At 26.9% G+C, this 14,191-nt stretch overlaps 1 long non-coding RNA gene across 1 annotated transcript; it reads right to left on the bottom strand.

Moving 5' to 3' along the window:
* Positions 1–6,582: 6,582 nt before the first annotated feature.
* Positions 6,583–11,208, bottom strand: LOC136081572 (uncharacterized). The gene is made up of 2 exons (XR_010638910.1): positions 10,912–11,208; positions 6,583–8,310 (listed from the first exon to the last, which is right to left on the bottom strand). It is a non-coding gene; the product is annotated as an uncharacterized LOC136081572 (long non-coding RNA).
* Between the last annotated feature and the right edge of the window lie 2,983 nt (positions 11,209–14,191).

The raw sequence follows: 14,191 nt of genomic DNA, 5'->3' as shown, positions 1-14,191 counted from the left end.
AAGAAATAAAAAAGTATGACAAACAATGCAATAGAATAAATTATGCCTATAAAAAAAACGGTTATTTTCATAGCCACATATATTTAAAAACCTTGTTCTATCTGAACATTCATGTGTTTGTTACAGAGTAACTGAAGCAAGTTAAGTTTTTTATATAAATAATTTTTTCATTATAATACAAATCTATATGATACTCGTCTGAATTTGAAGATAACTATGTGTATATATTATAATATTTGTTTTAATTGCATACTCTCCTTTGCATAAAGAAGATTCATTGACTAGATTAAGAAGATATTTTAAAACTGCTTTTTCAGACAAGCTATAAAAAACTTACATCTTCAGATTAGTTAATATTTGGTGATAAAGCACTTTAAAAACAAAAATTCACAGTAAATTTTTTTTAATTAACAAAACCTTTATAATTTTTTTCTGTTGAATATCTCCTTATACTTATCAACATTATTTCATTTTAGTGTAAATACTGTTGAGAAACAGTTTGTTGGATACTGTTGCAAAATGGTTTTAATTAATTAATTTTCAAGATCTGAAATTTACTCAATTGATCATTAACTAACAGTTTAGGAAAAAAAAAAAAAATCTAAGGTAAGAATAATTTTGTTTATTGTTGACATTAAAAAATGGTTTCCATATTTGAATATGATAAAGGTTTGTATCCAGTGCATGATCTCATAATCTTGGTAGAAGCTAAATCATGGAACATTGAAGAGGTTACTATACCATGGATGGAGGCAGAAGAAAAATTTTGCATGTTTCAGGAAATTTTCTCCTACAAAATTGATGTTAATGATTTTAGAAACTTTGTTGAAAGTGTAATACAGAATGATGAATACCACACCATACCACCAAGTATTAGAAGGGCCAAAAGTATTGTGAATACCATAGCTGTCAGTTCAGCAGAAGCTGTAAGAGGCCTTTAAAAAATGAATATTATCTATTCAAACAAAAGAAGTAGGTTTTTTGTTAAAAATGTGAACAATTTAATGACTGCTGTGAACAATTTAATGAGATGTGAAGAATTTAATGATTTGCTGGGTCTACCACTGGAAGACTGGGATCCCCAATCAACTGTCAAATCATGGCTAAGACAAAATCATTCTGCTGAAGACAGTTGTGTAAAACAAAAAAAGTCTGCAATAAAAATCAAGCTACTATTTGGAATTACTTGAAATGTGTATGAGTTGTATTTGTTTTTTTTTTACTTTGTTTATATGCATAAACATTATTTACAATTGCAAATCTATAGTACTTGGATGCATCATGCACCAAAAAAGCGATGGTAGTTCTAATATTTAAGATAAAACGGGTTCCTAAACATTTGAATCCCACCACTGGATAAAAGTAATTAGTTTTTTTTGTGTGCATTTTTCAGCTCAATGCAGTTTCATCGCTTGGTATATACCATGTGAGTATATACCAGAAAATATCATTATAAGTTGATACATTAACTTAAAATGATACTTTCTGGAAATTTCTAGAAGAAAGAAAGGTTTTATGGGTGGTATCACATCCAAAATGTGCATATAATAATATAGAGATGATGGATTCATAAACAACAACTCTAAAATGTTTTGTTTTTTTGTAACCCCCAGATTTTGACCATTGCTATGAAAACATCAAATGTTTTAAGTGACCCACATTTGTGAAGCGTCTTAGATTTAACACCACATTTATTATTAACAAAATTTTCAATTTTTATGTCACAAGTCCCATGGTAATTCATTTTGTGGTTTAAGCTAAAAACAATATTATACAGAAATTTGAATGGCTTTCAGCAAGATTTTGTAAGTCTGCTAAAAGGATATGTGCTTTAAGATCACATATTTTGCTTATTTGGTTAGTAGAAATTTTTGCTTGGAAGATGACAGACATTGCTCTTAATCTTTCAATGAGATCACAACACCCATAAGGCTATTGTGATCTCATTGAAAGATTAAGATAATTTGTATTTTTACAAAATTTATTTAGATCTAGATTAGCCACATCATGTCCCTGATTATATCTGCTCTAAATTCACCTCCAGGCTAAATTCAGAGCAGATAAAGTGATATAGATTTGTTGATTTTTTAAATTTGAAAAGTAGTGGCTTCTTGTTAACACTTTTTTGTACAATAGGCAAACAGTTTTTCTGCTGTCATCATTTTTTGTTTGTATTGGAATTTTTTTAATTTTATTTTATTTGGCAAATAAATATTTATTTTCAGTCCGTCACAAAGTAGAATTGTCCACTGTAACAAGTAAATAGCAAAAGATGTTGCAAGCGCTTTCCCAGAGAAAAATAAACAAAACTTTTATTTAGCCTTTTTAATTGAAAAGAATTAAAAAAAAAAAAATGCAAAATAGCTTTACAATGAAGCTGTCATGCTGATTTACAAGAATGGCTTAAAATATCTTGTGGTACTGTAAAATACCTTTTTGGTTAACTCTTTTAAAATTTATTATCTTTGCTCTATAAAATAAACAAAAACTTCTATAAAAACGTCTGTGAAATAAGCTAAAACTAATTTTTTTTAAAACTTGATCAAATACCTTTTGCCTTTGCAGATATTTGAAATGATTACTAACTTAAAGTGAGTTATAAAGGGTATAAAAATATTAGTTCTTGTATTCTTGTCTTGATAAGAAGCCAACACTCTCTGATTGCTTGGAGGGGGCATTTGAGCTTGAAAAGGATCTTACTTCTGCTGCATCATGGCACTCAGTGGCTGGTAAACCTTAACTCAGATAAAACTCAAATTTTTTTCAGCAAATCGTTATCACAATCAATTAGATCTTCTTATATTTATGAACCGAAATGTACTTGATGAGTCATCTACCCTTTATCTTGTAGGATTAACTATTATTTCCAATCTTTCTTGGAAACCATATATCATATCAATTGCAAAATCCGTCATTGTTTGGAATACTGTTGCCATATCTGGGGCAGACCTTCCAATAATTCCTTTTTTCTTTTACACAAGGTGCAAAAACGCTCTAAAGAGCTAGCGTCTCTTTTGCTATCTCCTAAAATTCATTCTCCTGTTACTCGTCATTCAAATAAGTCTCATCCTTTAACTGTGACTTCATCAAATCATCATTTAATTTATTTTATTAATAATAACATTGCTTGCAGCCTTGTTGGAAGTGATGTAACTGGAAGTGAAGAAGTTAAAAAAAGTTTTATAGAGATTTAAAAAATTATATCATTTTTAATTTAATATTTAGAGAGGCTAAAGGTGAACATTCTTTAATAAAGCAATTTTCCCTGTTTGTTTTTTTTAATTTTGTTCTGATTTACTCCTAACATTGCTGCAAGCAACCACTATTAAGTTGGGAGTTACTAGAGAAAAAAAGAATACAGTTATAGAGCAAGGAAATAGTTAACAGAAGAGTTGTAGGTTGTATAAGACAGGAAAACATGAAGAGGGGAGAGAGTTTCAAATAGTTAAAGTACAGGGAAAAAAACTAGACAAAGAAAAGTTTTTAGAGAATAAAGGGACAGATATAGTAAATGAATGAGACTTTGCTGAGTGATTAGTCAAATAATAAACAATCTTAATAGGAATAGGCCCCAAAATTATTTGAAAAAAAAATGACTTCTTTTAAAAATGCACGTTTTTAATGCTTCATATTTTTAATATTTTACGTCTAATGTTTCAATGTAAAGAAGATTTTTCACCTTGTTTATTTAAATCTTTTAAGTTTCAAACCTAAAAATAAATTTTTTGCATCAAATGCAACCTCAATGCCTTTTTTCTGTAAAATGATAAACTAGTTATTTCTCAATTAGCAAGGTTCTTTTCTCGAAAACAAAATAGTATTATCAAACTTTGATTTTTCTATTAAACTGCTTTATTTTTACAGAAGCTTTAAAAAGCAGTCACAACCATATAAATTGGCTTATATTTTATATTAATGTTCTTCATCTGATACATTATTATTTCTAAATATATGATTATCACAGCACAGTATTACAATACCATTCTAACAATAACTAAATTTAATAGTACTTTTTAACGGTATGGTTTATATCTTTTTTTTAGCAAGTTAGCAACATAATAAAACTATTTGAATTATAAAAATCTAGTAATGTTTCAATAACTTTTAGTTAGAGTTGAGAAAATTGCATCAATTTTTTTAAGATTTTTTTTGACTTTTAATGATGAAGACTTAATAAGATGTTAATTCGGAAACATTTTAAAATAAAAATAAGAATTACCTTAAAATTTTATTGATATCGTAAATCTGTCTCTTTTAATTTGTAGATTTTTATACCTGACCAGTTACTTTATGATTTAAAAGATAAACATCTTTCAGAGGTTTAACTATTAAAATCATATCTAAAAGTACAATGTAAGGTAGCTTTGCTCCACATCACTAAAAAATTTTTTTTTAAATGTTAGCTGTCAATTTTACAAACAACTTTCCTTTACAATAGTTATAAAATAAAATGCCTAATATTTATTAGCATTATTTTGGATTAAAAATAACATTTGTTACCTCTGTTAAAATGTATTAGCCTCATTAAAATAAACTAAAACTTATTTGCAGAGAAACTTGAGCAATTACCTAATAATTTTGTTTCTAAATATTTGAACTAATTACTCACATTAAGTAAGTTGCAGATCTCATCTGAAAAATTGAAAAACTATATCAGTCTTGAACGCCATTTTTTTATGTTTAGTGACGCTAAAGGTAGATTTCCTAATGAAGCAATTTTTTATATCTCTTGCTAATTAAGATATAACTATTATTAAATAACCATGTACAAATTGCTAAATAAGATATAAGTCTAGATAATTAAAATAAAATCAAGAAAAAAGTTAGTTAAGTGATGAAAGTTATATTGGATTACGTAGTCATTGAGTTTGGTGATTGCAAGAAATATTTAGGGATTATTATTGATTAGCAACCTAACTATACTGAGCACATAGAACATATCTCCAATAAAATTGCAAGTAAAACTGGATATCTTGGTAGAATAAGCAAATATTTAACTCGATGGACTAAAAAGATAATCTTTCTAACTATAATTGCTCACCACTATGAATACTGTGCTTTTATTTTTCTTGATATAAACAATAATAACTTAAACACTTTAGAAAAACTACAAAACAAAGCAATGAGAATCATATTAAAATGTGACTGGTCAACTCACAAAACAGAAATGTTAAAATTGCTTGGTTGGATCAGTGAAAAAAATTATATAATTTTTAAATCACTACGTTTAATTCACAATGTTACACCAACTTAAATGATATTTTTAAACAGTTCTATTTAAAAAAGAGTTACATCAACATAACACTAGACAAGCTAGTTATTTTCATAGAAGTAGCCAAAATAATAGAGCAGGACAGAAGTTATCGTTTGTGTGTGGTTTGAAACTATAACATGAAACAGCTTGTGGATTTGTTCAACTGGACTCCGAAAAATTCAAAAAAAAACTACACCAAACTTTAAACATTACAAATATATATATATATATATATATATATATATATATATATATATATATATATATATATATATATATATATATAAATATATATATATATATATATATATATATATATATATATATATATATATATATGTATATGTATATATATATATATATATATATATATATATATATATATATATATATATATATATATATATATATATATATATGTATATATATATATATATATATATATATATATATATATATATATATATATATATATATATATATATATATATATATATATATATATATATTATTTTTCATAAACGCAAACAGTATGTGTCAACCCACTTTTGTTTTACTTATTTATGAGCCAAAATATAATAAAAACTTGCTAATGCGGCAAAATAAAATAAAATGCGGCAAGCGATAACATCGACCTACTTTAAAGTTACGTTAACGTCTGCTAACCATAAAAGTTTATGTTTTTGTGATTTATCAACAACTTTTGAATACATAAATGCTTATCAAATAATCTATAGGTTTTGGGTCATTATGCCACTCTTGTGATTACTCTATTGTCTTAACAGTTATTTTGCAATCCTCTATTATTTTAGGTTGTACAAAGTCACAAAGGTTAACTTTATTCAGGGATTATCTTTTTCCGGATTTTCCGGAATTCCGGATATTTTTACACATTTTTATTTTTTCCGGATATCCAAATAGCTATCTGGAAATATAAATTAAAAATATTTTTTTTGCCATCAAATAATTAAAACAGTAAAAGTATCTTTCATCAATTACTTAATGCTATATTTTACTCAGGTAAGACATTACTTTTGCAAATATTTTTTTCTTATTTGTACGCAAGACAAATTGGAGTTATTGCTCAGCTTTACGTAAATAAAAGTTTGGGCAAAATCTCTGAAAATTTTATTTACGTAAAGTTGAGCAATTATTCGAAAAACACTGAGTAAAAGCAACTTTTTATTCACCCAGCCTCTTAAAAAATATATGCATGTATTTATATTATGAGTTTGAGTTTCAGTTTGATATATCCAGTAACCAAATTAATACATAATGTAAATAAATGCCGCAAAAATGCCGTAATAATAGTAAGAAAGAAAAAAATATATATATATGTATATATTTAAATGTTACATAATTAAGTTGATGATGAAACTTTTTCAGGAGTCTCAATGCTGATTTTACAGTTTACCACATCGAAATCCGCTCTTTAAATATATTCAAAGTTGGAGCGTTTACAGTGTGCTGTGTGAGAGAGTTCCAATGGACCGCAACTCTGTTTGTGAAAAAATTTAATCTCTCCTCCCATCCTCTTAAGAATTGTCGGTTGAGCTGCTTGTTATAGCCAAGCAGGTTGTACACCTCACGCCCAATTAGTTGGTGCTGTGAGACCAAAAAGTGAACATCATCAATGTTGTTAAAAATTTTGAATTAATGGATTATATCTCCACGTAAGCAACGGTCTTGAGCATTCTCGAGTAACTTAATGTATGTTTCTAGATACGGGGAACTGGCTTGAATGGCGAATTCTCGATGTGGCCGGGTATACGTTATATAGAGTGTGGGCCATAAAGTTAAGCTTCTACTGCGGATAGCATTTTTAAGCCTTTCTAACATGCAATTGGCTGTGGATGCTGCTTTTTCAACTTGCGCTCTGACTTTGGTTGTTTGAGATGAGAATTCCATGGTCACATTCACGTTCGATCCAAAGTAGCATCTTGTTGTGAATGCCGTATGCTTTCAGTTAATGTAGGAGACATTTATGCGGGACTTTATTGAACGCCTTATCAAAATTGGTGTAGATAATATCAGCACTGTAACCTTGGTGCATAGCCTCAGTAAGTTATTGCGAGCTTCGAGGAGGTTAGTCCATCATTCTTTTTTACGAAGAAAACTGTGTTGATGCTTGGAGATTAGATTCTTTTCCACGCAATGCGCCATAATATGTTTGTGAATTATTCTTTCCATTACTTTGCACGATATTGAGGTTAGGGAGACTGGTCAATAATTATGAGCCTTAAGCTTTCTCCCTTTCTTAAAGATGGGAGTAATGTTAGATTTTTTCTAAAGCTCAGTTACAGAGCCAACCTTTAAAAAAATGTGTGTATGTATTTAAATTATAAAATAAGTTTTGAGTTAACTAAAATTACCAAATCAATTTATTTATTGAGATATTAACAAATAAGCATTTATTGTTTTGCCCTATATTTCTGCAGTGTTTATTTAAAAAAAATCAAAGATTTTTTTAAAATGAATTCTGCAGAATGTACCTTTAGGGAAAAAAATAATGGTGTTAAAATCAAAACTTACCTTCAAGAAAAATAAAATGGCGTTAAAAATTATTTATCGAAAAGTTTTTTGCTTATGCTTTGATATATACTTTGTTTTGGAACGTTTAAATAATATGAAACTTATTTTTTAAGGATTATTTAAGATATATAAATACTATTTTATTTTTATTTTACGTGCAGTCATATAACTGCTTTTATACGAAAGGGTTAAAATAATTTTATATGTATAGAAGAATATCTGCCAAAAATTTTTTTCAAGCACATGAAAATAGACACCTTTCTTTTCAAGCACATGAGAAGTACATGAGAATACTTAAATACACAAAAAGCGTTTTTATTCCCGGATTTTTCCGGATGTCTTAAAAATATTTTTCCGGATTTTTTCCGGGTATTATAAGGAAAAAATTTTTTCCGATATTTTAAATATGACCGGAATAATCTATGTTTATTGTCATCTTTTACCATGCTGCATCCATTATTCTTTAGACAGCCATCCTTCCCAAGCTTGTTCTCAATCAATTTCACAAACAAACACTTTACTATCTAAATCAAAATACAATATTTAAATTATCTAACCAAGTATGAGTTACTATCAAAATAATAATAATAAAAATAATGATAATAGTATTAATAATAATAATAATAATAATAATAATAATAATAATAATAATAATAATATTATTAGCAGGAAAAAAAATTCATAATTAAAGACAATGACAACAAAAATTTATTAAAAAGTAAAGAATAGATAGTCGAATATAAAGAGATTAATAAGTAGATAGATAAACAAAGAATGTCAGAATATTATTTTTTTTTTAATATTACAAAATGAAAAATTTAAGGAAAGTATTAAATACAGCAAATTGAAAAGCAGACAAAAATAAATGAATAAATAAAGAATTAGAAATAGATGAATAAACAAACTATTTCAAAATGCTTTTATCATTTTAAAGAGGGAATTTTTAATATGATTAGATACCTCATCTTCACTTACAGGATCAATGAAGAAGGAATTAGTATTAAGCAAATTAAGAATGTCACTATAAGCACAATTTGGTGGCATGATTTCATCGAGAAGTTTTTTATGAGTAGAAATAAAATAATTGTTAAATAAATTTAAAACAGTGGCATGGTCTGCAATAAAATTTTGATTCAGATTTTCTGAGTAGTTGTTTTATAAATGATGCTTTAATATTTATGATATCTTTTATGCCTTTCCATGTATTTTTCATGCTGTTCACGTTGTTATGTAAAATAATATATATATGTATGTAGACGATATTTTGTCTGACTTTTTTGCGCAAAGTTTGATAAGTTTTGAAAATTTTCCGGAAGACTTCGCGCAAAAAAGTCAATTTAAATTTGATGATTGTCATTTTTATGACAAATCTGTAAATGATTTGATGATCATTTACAGATTTGTCATAAAAATGACTAGGATCATAGAGTTATTTCCAATAACTAACTTAGCCTTTTTTTTTAGATGCCCCAAGAAGTCCTTACGGTCTTATCACAGAGCACCGCGGATGAGCATTTAATCGTAAGTTCACGCCTCCTTCCTAACCGATGTCGCAAAACTTGTCCAGAGGTGGGGTTTGAACAACGGATCCTTTGTTTCTGAGGCAAATGGGCTACTGCTGCGCCACGGCTATTCACTTTGTCACTTCTTGCTTCGAATCTGTTAAATTTTCAGTGAACTTTTCACAGTTTGTCTGATATGTTTTGTTTGTCTGATTTTTTTAATAAGGGCCTATCACAAAAAACTTTACTTTCTAGTAACAAGAGGACAACACATTTGTTCATATTTGGCAAATATAAATACATACTGCGTATAAATTATATTTATATCGATACTGAGACAAAAACAAAATTTTAAAACTAGGAATATAATTATCTTTATATAGTTTTCTTTGAATAACCTGCTATTAGTAGCCTTGGTAACCTGCAATTTTATGCTTTATGACACTTTGTTGAAAATTTATTTTGTCTCAAATATTATATAAGTAAATAGATTTTGATGTGTTTTTCAAGGCAGATATGTTTCGATCACTTAGATACATCTTTAGAGGTTATTTTGTTTTAATCGATATTAATTTTCTTGTTTGTAATTTAACAAAAAAAATAAAGTACGATTATTATTATTATTATTATTATTATTATTATTATAGTATTATGCGATCGTTAATTCATCAGCGGGTTTTAATTTTTTATTAACCTACTCGAAAGAGTGGCTTAAAAAACATGAAGTAAAAATAACTTCAACTGAAAACCTTTTTAAAAAAGCAGTGTGAAATAAATTGCTTTAAACATTTGTGACGCTACAAAAATAATCAGGCTTAATACTTAGTTTATAAATATAAACTTTTAATTGCGAAAAAAGTTAAATAATGTTAACTAAAAACTGTTTTTGTAGAAACAAGATTTATTAATTATTAATTGTGGTTAGCTTTGAAAATAAAAAAGTAAAATAAAAATGCAAGATCATAAATTAAAACGTTACAAGGTCATGAACTTCAAAGTAATTTTGTGACGTTTGATCTGCTTAACTTTTTTTATTGTTTTAGAAAGAAAATTGTTTCAGAAAAACAACTTTTCTAAGTATATAAAAAACTTGTTATCTTTTTGAGTTATCGTTTTGATTAACCCTGATTTTACTTTCATAATTAAGATAATTTTTAGACAAATCGTTTTAAAAGTATCTTTTAAGTTTCGAATAAATACGTCTTAAACAAAAAAAAAAGTTAACTTCCAACAGCCTCGACTTGATGGTGTTTGAAACTAAAAGTATTAAAACCTCAGTGTTTTAGGAATTGAAAACTATATTTGGATTAAAGTTGACACATTTATAATTTTTTGCGAAATTCTTTAGGTCATAGCATGATTAGTAAGGAGTTTCTCTTTAAACAAGTTAAGGGATTTTTAGAAAGTCATAAGCATAATGAAGCAAGCAAAGTTATTACTTTTCTTGCTTGATTAAAGTAATAACAAGATAAGAAAATTTATGATAAAAAAAATTATAACTTTATTCAAGTTATAACTTCTCTCCGCTTTTTAAAACTTTTAGACGTTTTAGACGTTTATGTAAAATTAACATGAGATGCAAAGCATAAAAAGTATAAACAACAAATCGAATAATATACTTACATATATTAAAGCGGGATAGGAGTAAGCTTATTGGAGTTTATTTATTTGCACTCGGAGTTTTGAGAGTTAAATGATAAATCCAAAACAGTATTGTTTTCCTAAGTAAACGTAAAAACTTCAATAAATCATTATTAATTAATAAATTAATCTCAGCAAGGGATTCATTCATTCAAATTCCATTCTTTTGTTTTTGTAAGTGCATACTACGTTATACTCAAGAAGTGCATTCATGTTTTGATTAAGGATTCTATCCGATCTTTGATTAGGATTATCGTGATTAAGAATCAAATAATAACCATAATAAATAATCTCATTTATACGAAGTAAAAAACTTTGTAATAAAGTTGTTCTTTCTATTTGATTGAAGTTATTGTCAACTGTGGAAAAATGGTGCACTTGTTTGGAAAAATTGTTTTCATTTTTTTTACTTTTTCAAGTATTATTTCTTTATGTTTTGGGTGGGATGATTATTTAAGACTGATGGATGGCGATGTTCAAAAAAAAATTGATGTGGACTTTTCTAATTATATTATTCCGACACCACAACGGTGTATGAAAAGACCGACTTTGTTAAGCGTCAAGCAAGACGGTTGCGAACACCTTGCGATTTGGAATGAGAAATGTATTTGTGAATTTGATAGTGCCAAAAAAGATTCTACTGACAGATCGTTCAATATTTATGAAAAAATCTTATTTTTAAAATGTTTTGAGGATAGTAACAAAACTATAGTTCAATATCGACCTATTGTTGCTTTAATAGTTGAAGATTGCGGTTGCGGGTCGTGTGCTCTTGAAGTAAGTGTCAAGATGAGGTGAGTGCCAGAGTAATTGAAAATAATCCTTTCATTGATTGTTTACAAAAGAAGTTTTATTTAGTTTTAAATCGACTAACATTTTTTTATACATAATAAAAAACGATTTATAAACCTATTTTTTATGGAAAGCACAGATTATTAATCAAAAAGATTGTTTCAAATTTTTATGGAGAATTCAGCGCTAAACTTATAAAGATTTATTGTGTTTTTCTACGGAAAAGCCGTGACAATAACAACTCTACTATGCTTATCAATTTCTACATTTTTTGCTAAATTTTTCCTTTAATTTAAAATGATGTGAAGATGTTGTTTGAGAAATACAATAAAACATTTGTAAATTTCTATTTTTGTTATTTTATATTATTTACAAAATTTTTTTAGTTTTTCGAAGTTCTTTAAATAATATTTTTAATTATCATTTTGTATAGAATACCTACCATTAGCCCTGTTAATCGATTCATTTCATCAAACAACTTTTTCCTTATTACTGCAACGAAAATAAACAAACTGTAATCTTCGTTTAAGTAAATGTCCGTTCCTTTAAGTTTATACATGTTTAATAATTTTTGTAACTTATTCCTGTAGCTCAACAGCCTAATAACTACTATTATCGCGTTTTTGATCCTTATTTTCCTGTTTCGGTCCTTATTTTCCTGTTGCGTTCTTATTTTCTTATTGCTTTCTTATTTTCCTGTTAAAGGAAAGTATTATTACGCTTATGCATAGCTCCTGTAATATTTAGAATATTTTCAAAAAATTTTCCTTTTTTTTTCTCCGACTATTATTTATTTTTGATTGGGTCACCAAGTTGAAGATTACGTCCTCTTTACCCGACCTCCAATGGTATTACTTTATTTTTTTATGAATACTCGATTTCTGTTATGTTTTAAATTTTTTTCCCTTGTGATAATCAAGTCATGGGGCTCTTGAGTAAAATTAAAATTCTATTCAGTATTACTTTGAACACATTTGCATTTTCTCATCCGTTTATTGACATTCTTATGTCAATGAACGGTTTCGTTTCTTTCGAGCTGTTTTCCTTGGGTTTTATAACATTTTTTTATTAAAATTGTTTCTGAAATAAAGCCATCAATTCTGGTAACTTTAAGTTTCCACAGAAGTTAATTGACTGTAACTTTTTTTCTGACTTTATTAAGGCAAGAATCTTTAATTTTTTTTTTGTTGTTGTTGTTGATATTTTTATTATAACTTGTTGAATTATTCTTTTATGTTAGAACTTATTTGTTATGATTTTTAACTAAACACTTTAAACTTTTTATTTTATTATCTTATTTTTTTTATTTTGTTTATATATATATATATATATATATATATATATATATATATATATATATATATATATATATATATATATATATATATATATATATATATATATATATATATATATGTCTATATATATATATATATATATATATATATATATATATATATATATATATATATATATATATATATATATATATACATCTAAACATAATCAAGTACATCTTTTTTTAAACAAACACGTCCGATCACTCTAGAAACTTCCGTACTTTACTTTACAGTAATTAACGATTTTGAGTCATTAACAATTGAAACTTTAAATAAAAACACTAAATACGTAATAGTGCATGTTTTATATAGACCTCTTTTTAGGTCGTATTAAAATCTTAAAAAAGCACATAAAATGTTATGCCGCAAATGAAGCTGTTTGTATTAAATGCGTTTACCTTGTGGGCGATCTGAAATGCGCTAGATCATGACTTAAATAGAAATGTCACATATTTTTTACTCTAGTATTTAAAAACAGATTTGTTCCAACCATAAGTAGATCAATTAGAATCAAAATAGTTGGAACTCAATTAATCAAATTAACTCGAATAGGTCTAAAACACAAATATTAAAACTAGAATATTTACATTCGATATAAAGGGAAATTTTCCAAAATATATTTTAACAAAAAATGATTTTAACACATCTTTGAAAATATAAAGATAAATAAGCGAATTAATAATGACGTTTATATTAAACCTTTTAATCAATCTCTATTTTCTGAAGACATAAAACAAATTTGCAAACGAAAAAAAACTAGCGAAGCCTATGAAATTTTTAAAAAAGTATTTCTGAAACATTATTAAAAAATGCATTTCCAAAACTAAAAAAAATTAAAACCAAAAGGTTTTTGAACCCATGGAAAATTGCCAGTGCAGTATGGGATTTTTACTCAAACTTTTTTTTGCTCCCGCAAAAAAAATCTGATACGAAACTTTTACCGCAAAGTAAAGAACGCGTATAAGATTTTTACTGCAAAGTAAAAAAAGTGTTGAAGGAGATAGTGGAAGGAAGGACGCGGGTATGTGGGAAGAGGGTGCCGATGCCATTGGCAACTTTTATGCGTTAAAACTTTATCTTTAACTATGAGTAAAGACGCGGAAGCATAAAAGTAGAAAAGCAAACTAATA

This window comes from Hydra vulgaris, chromosome 06, assembly GCF_038396675.1.
Source record: "Hydra vulgaris chromosome 06, alternate assembly HydraT2T_AEP".
NCBI lineage: Eukaryota > Metazoa > Cnidaria > Hydrozoa > Anthoathecata > Hydridae > Hydra > Hydra vulgaris.
This window is presented reverse-complemented; position numbering and strand designations above follow the sequence as displayed.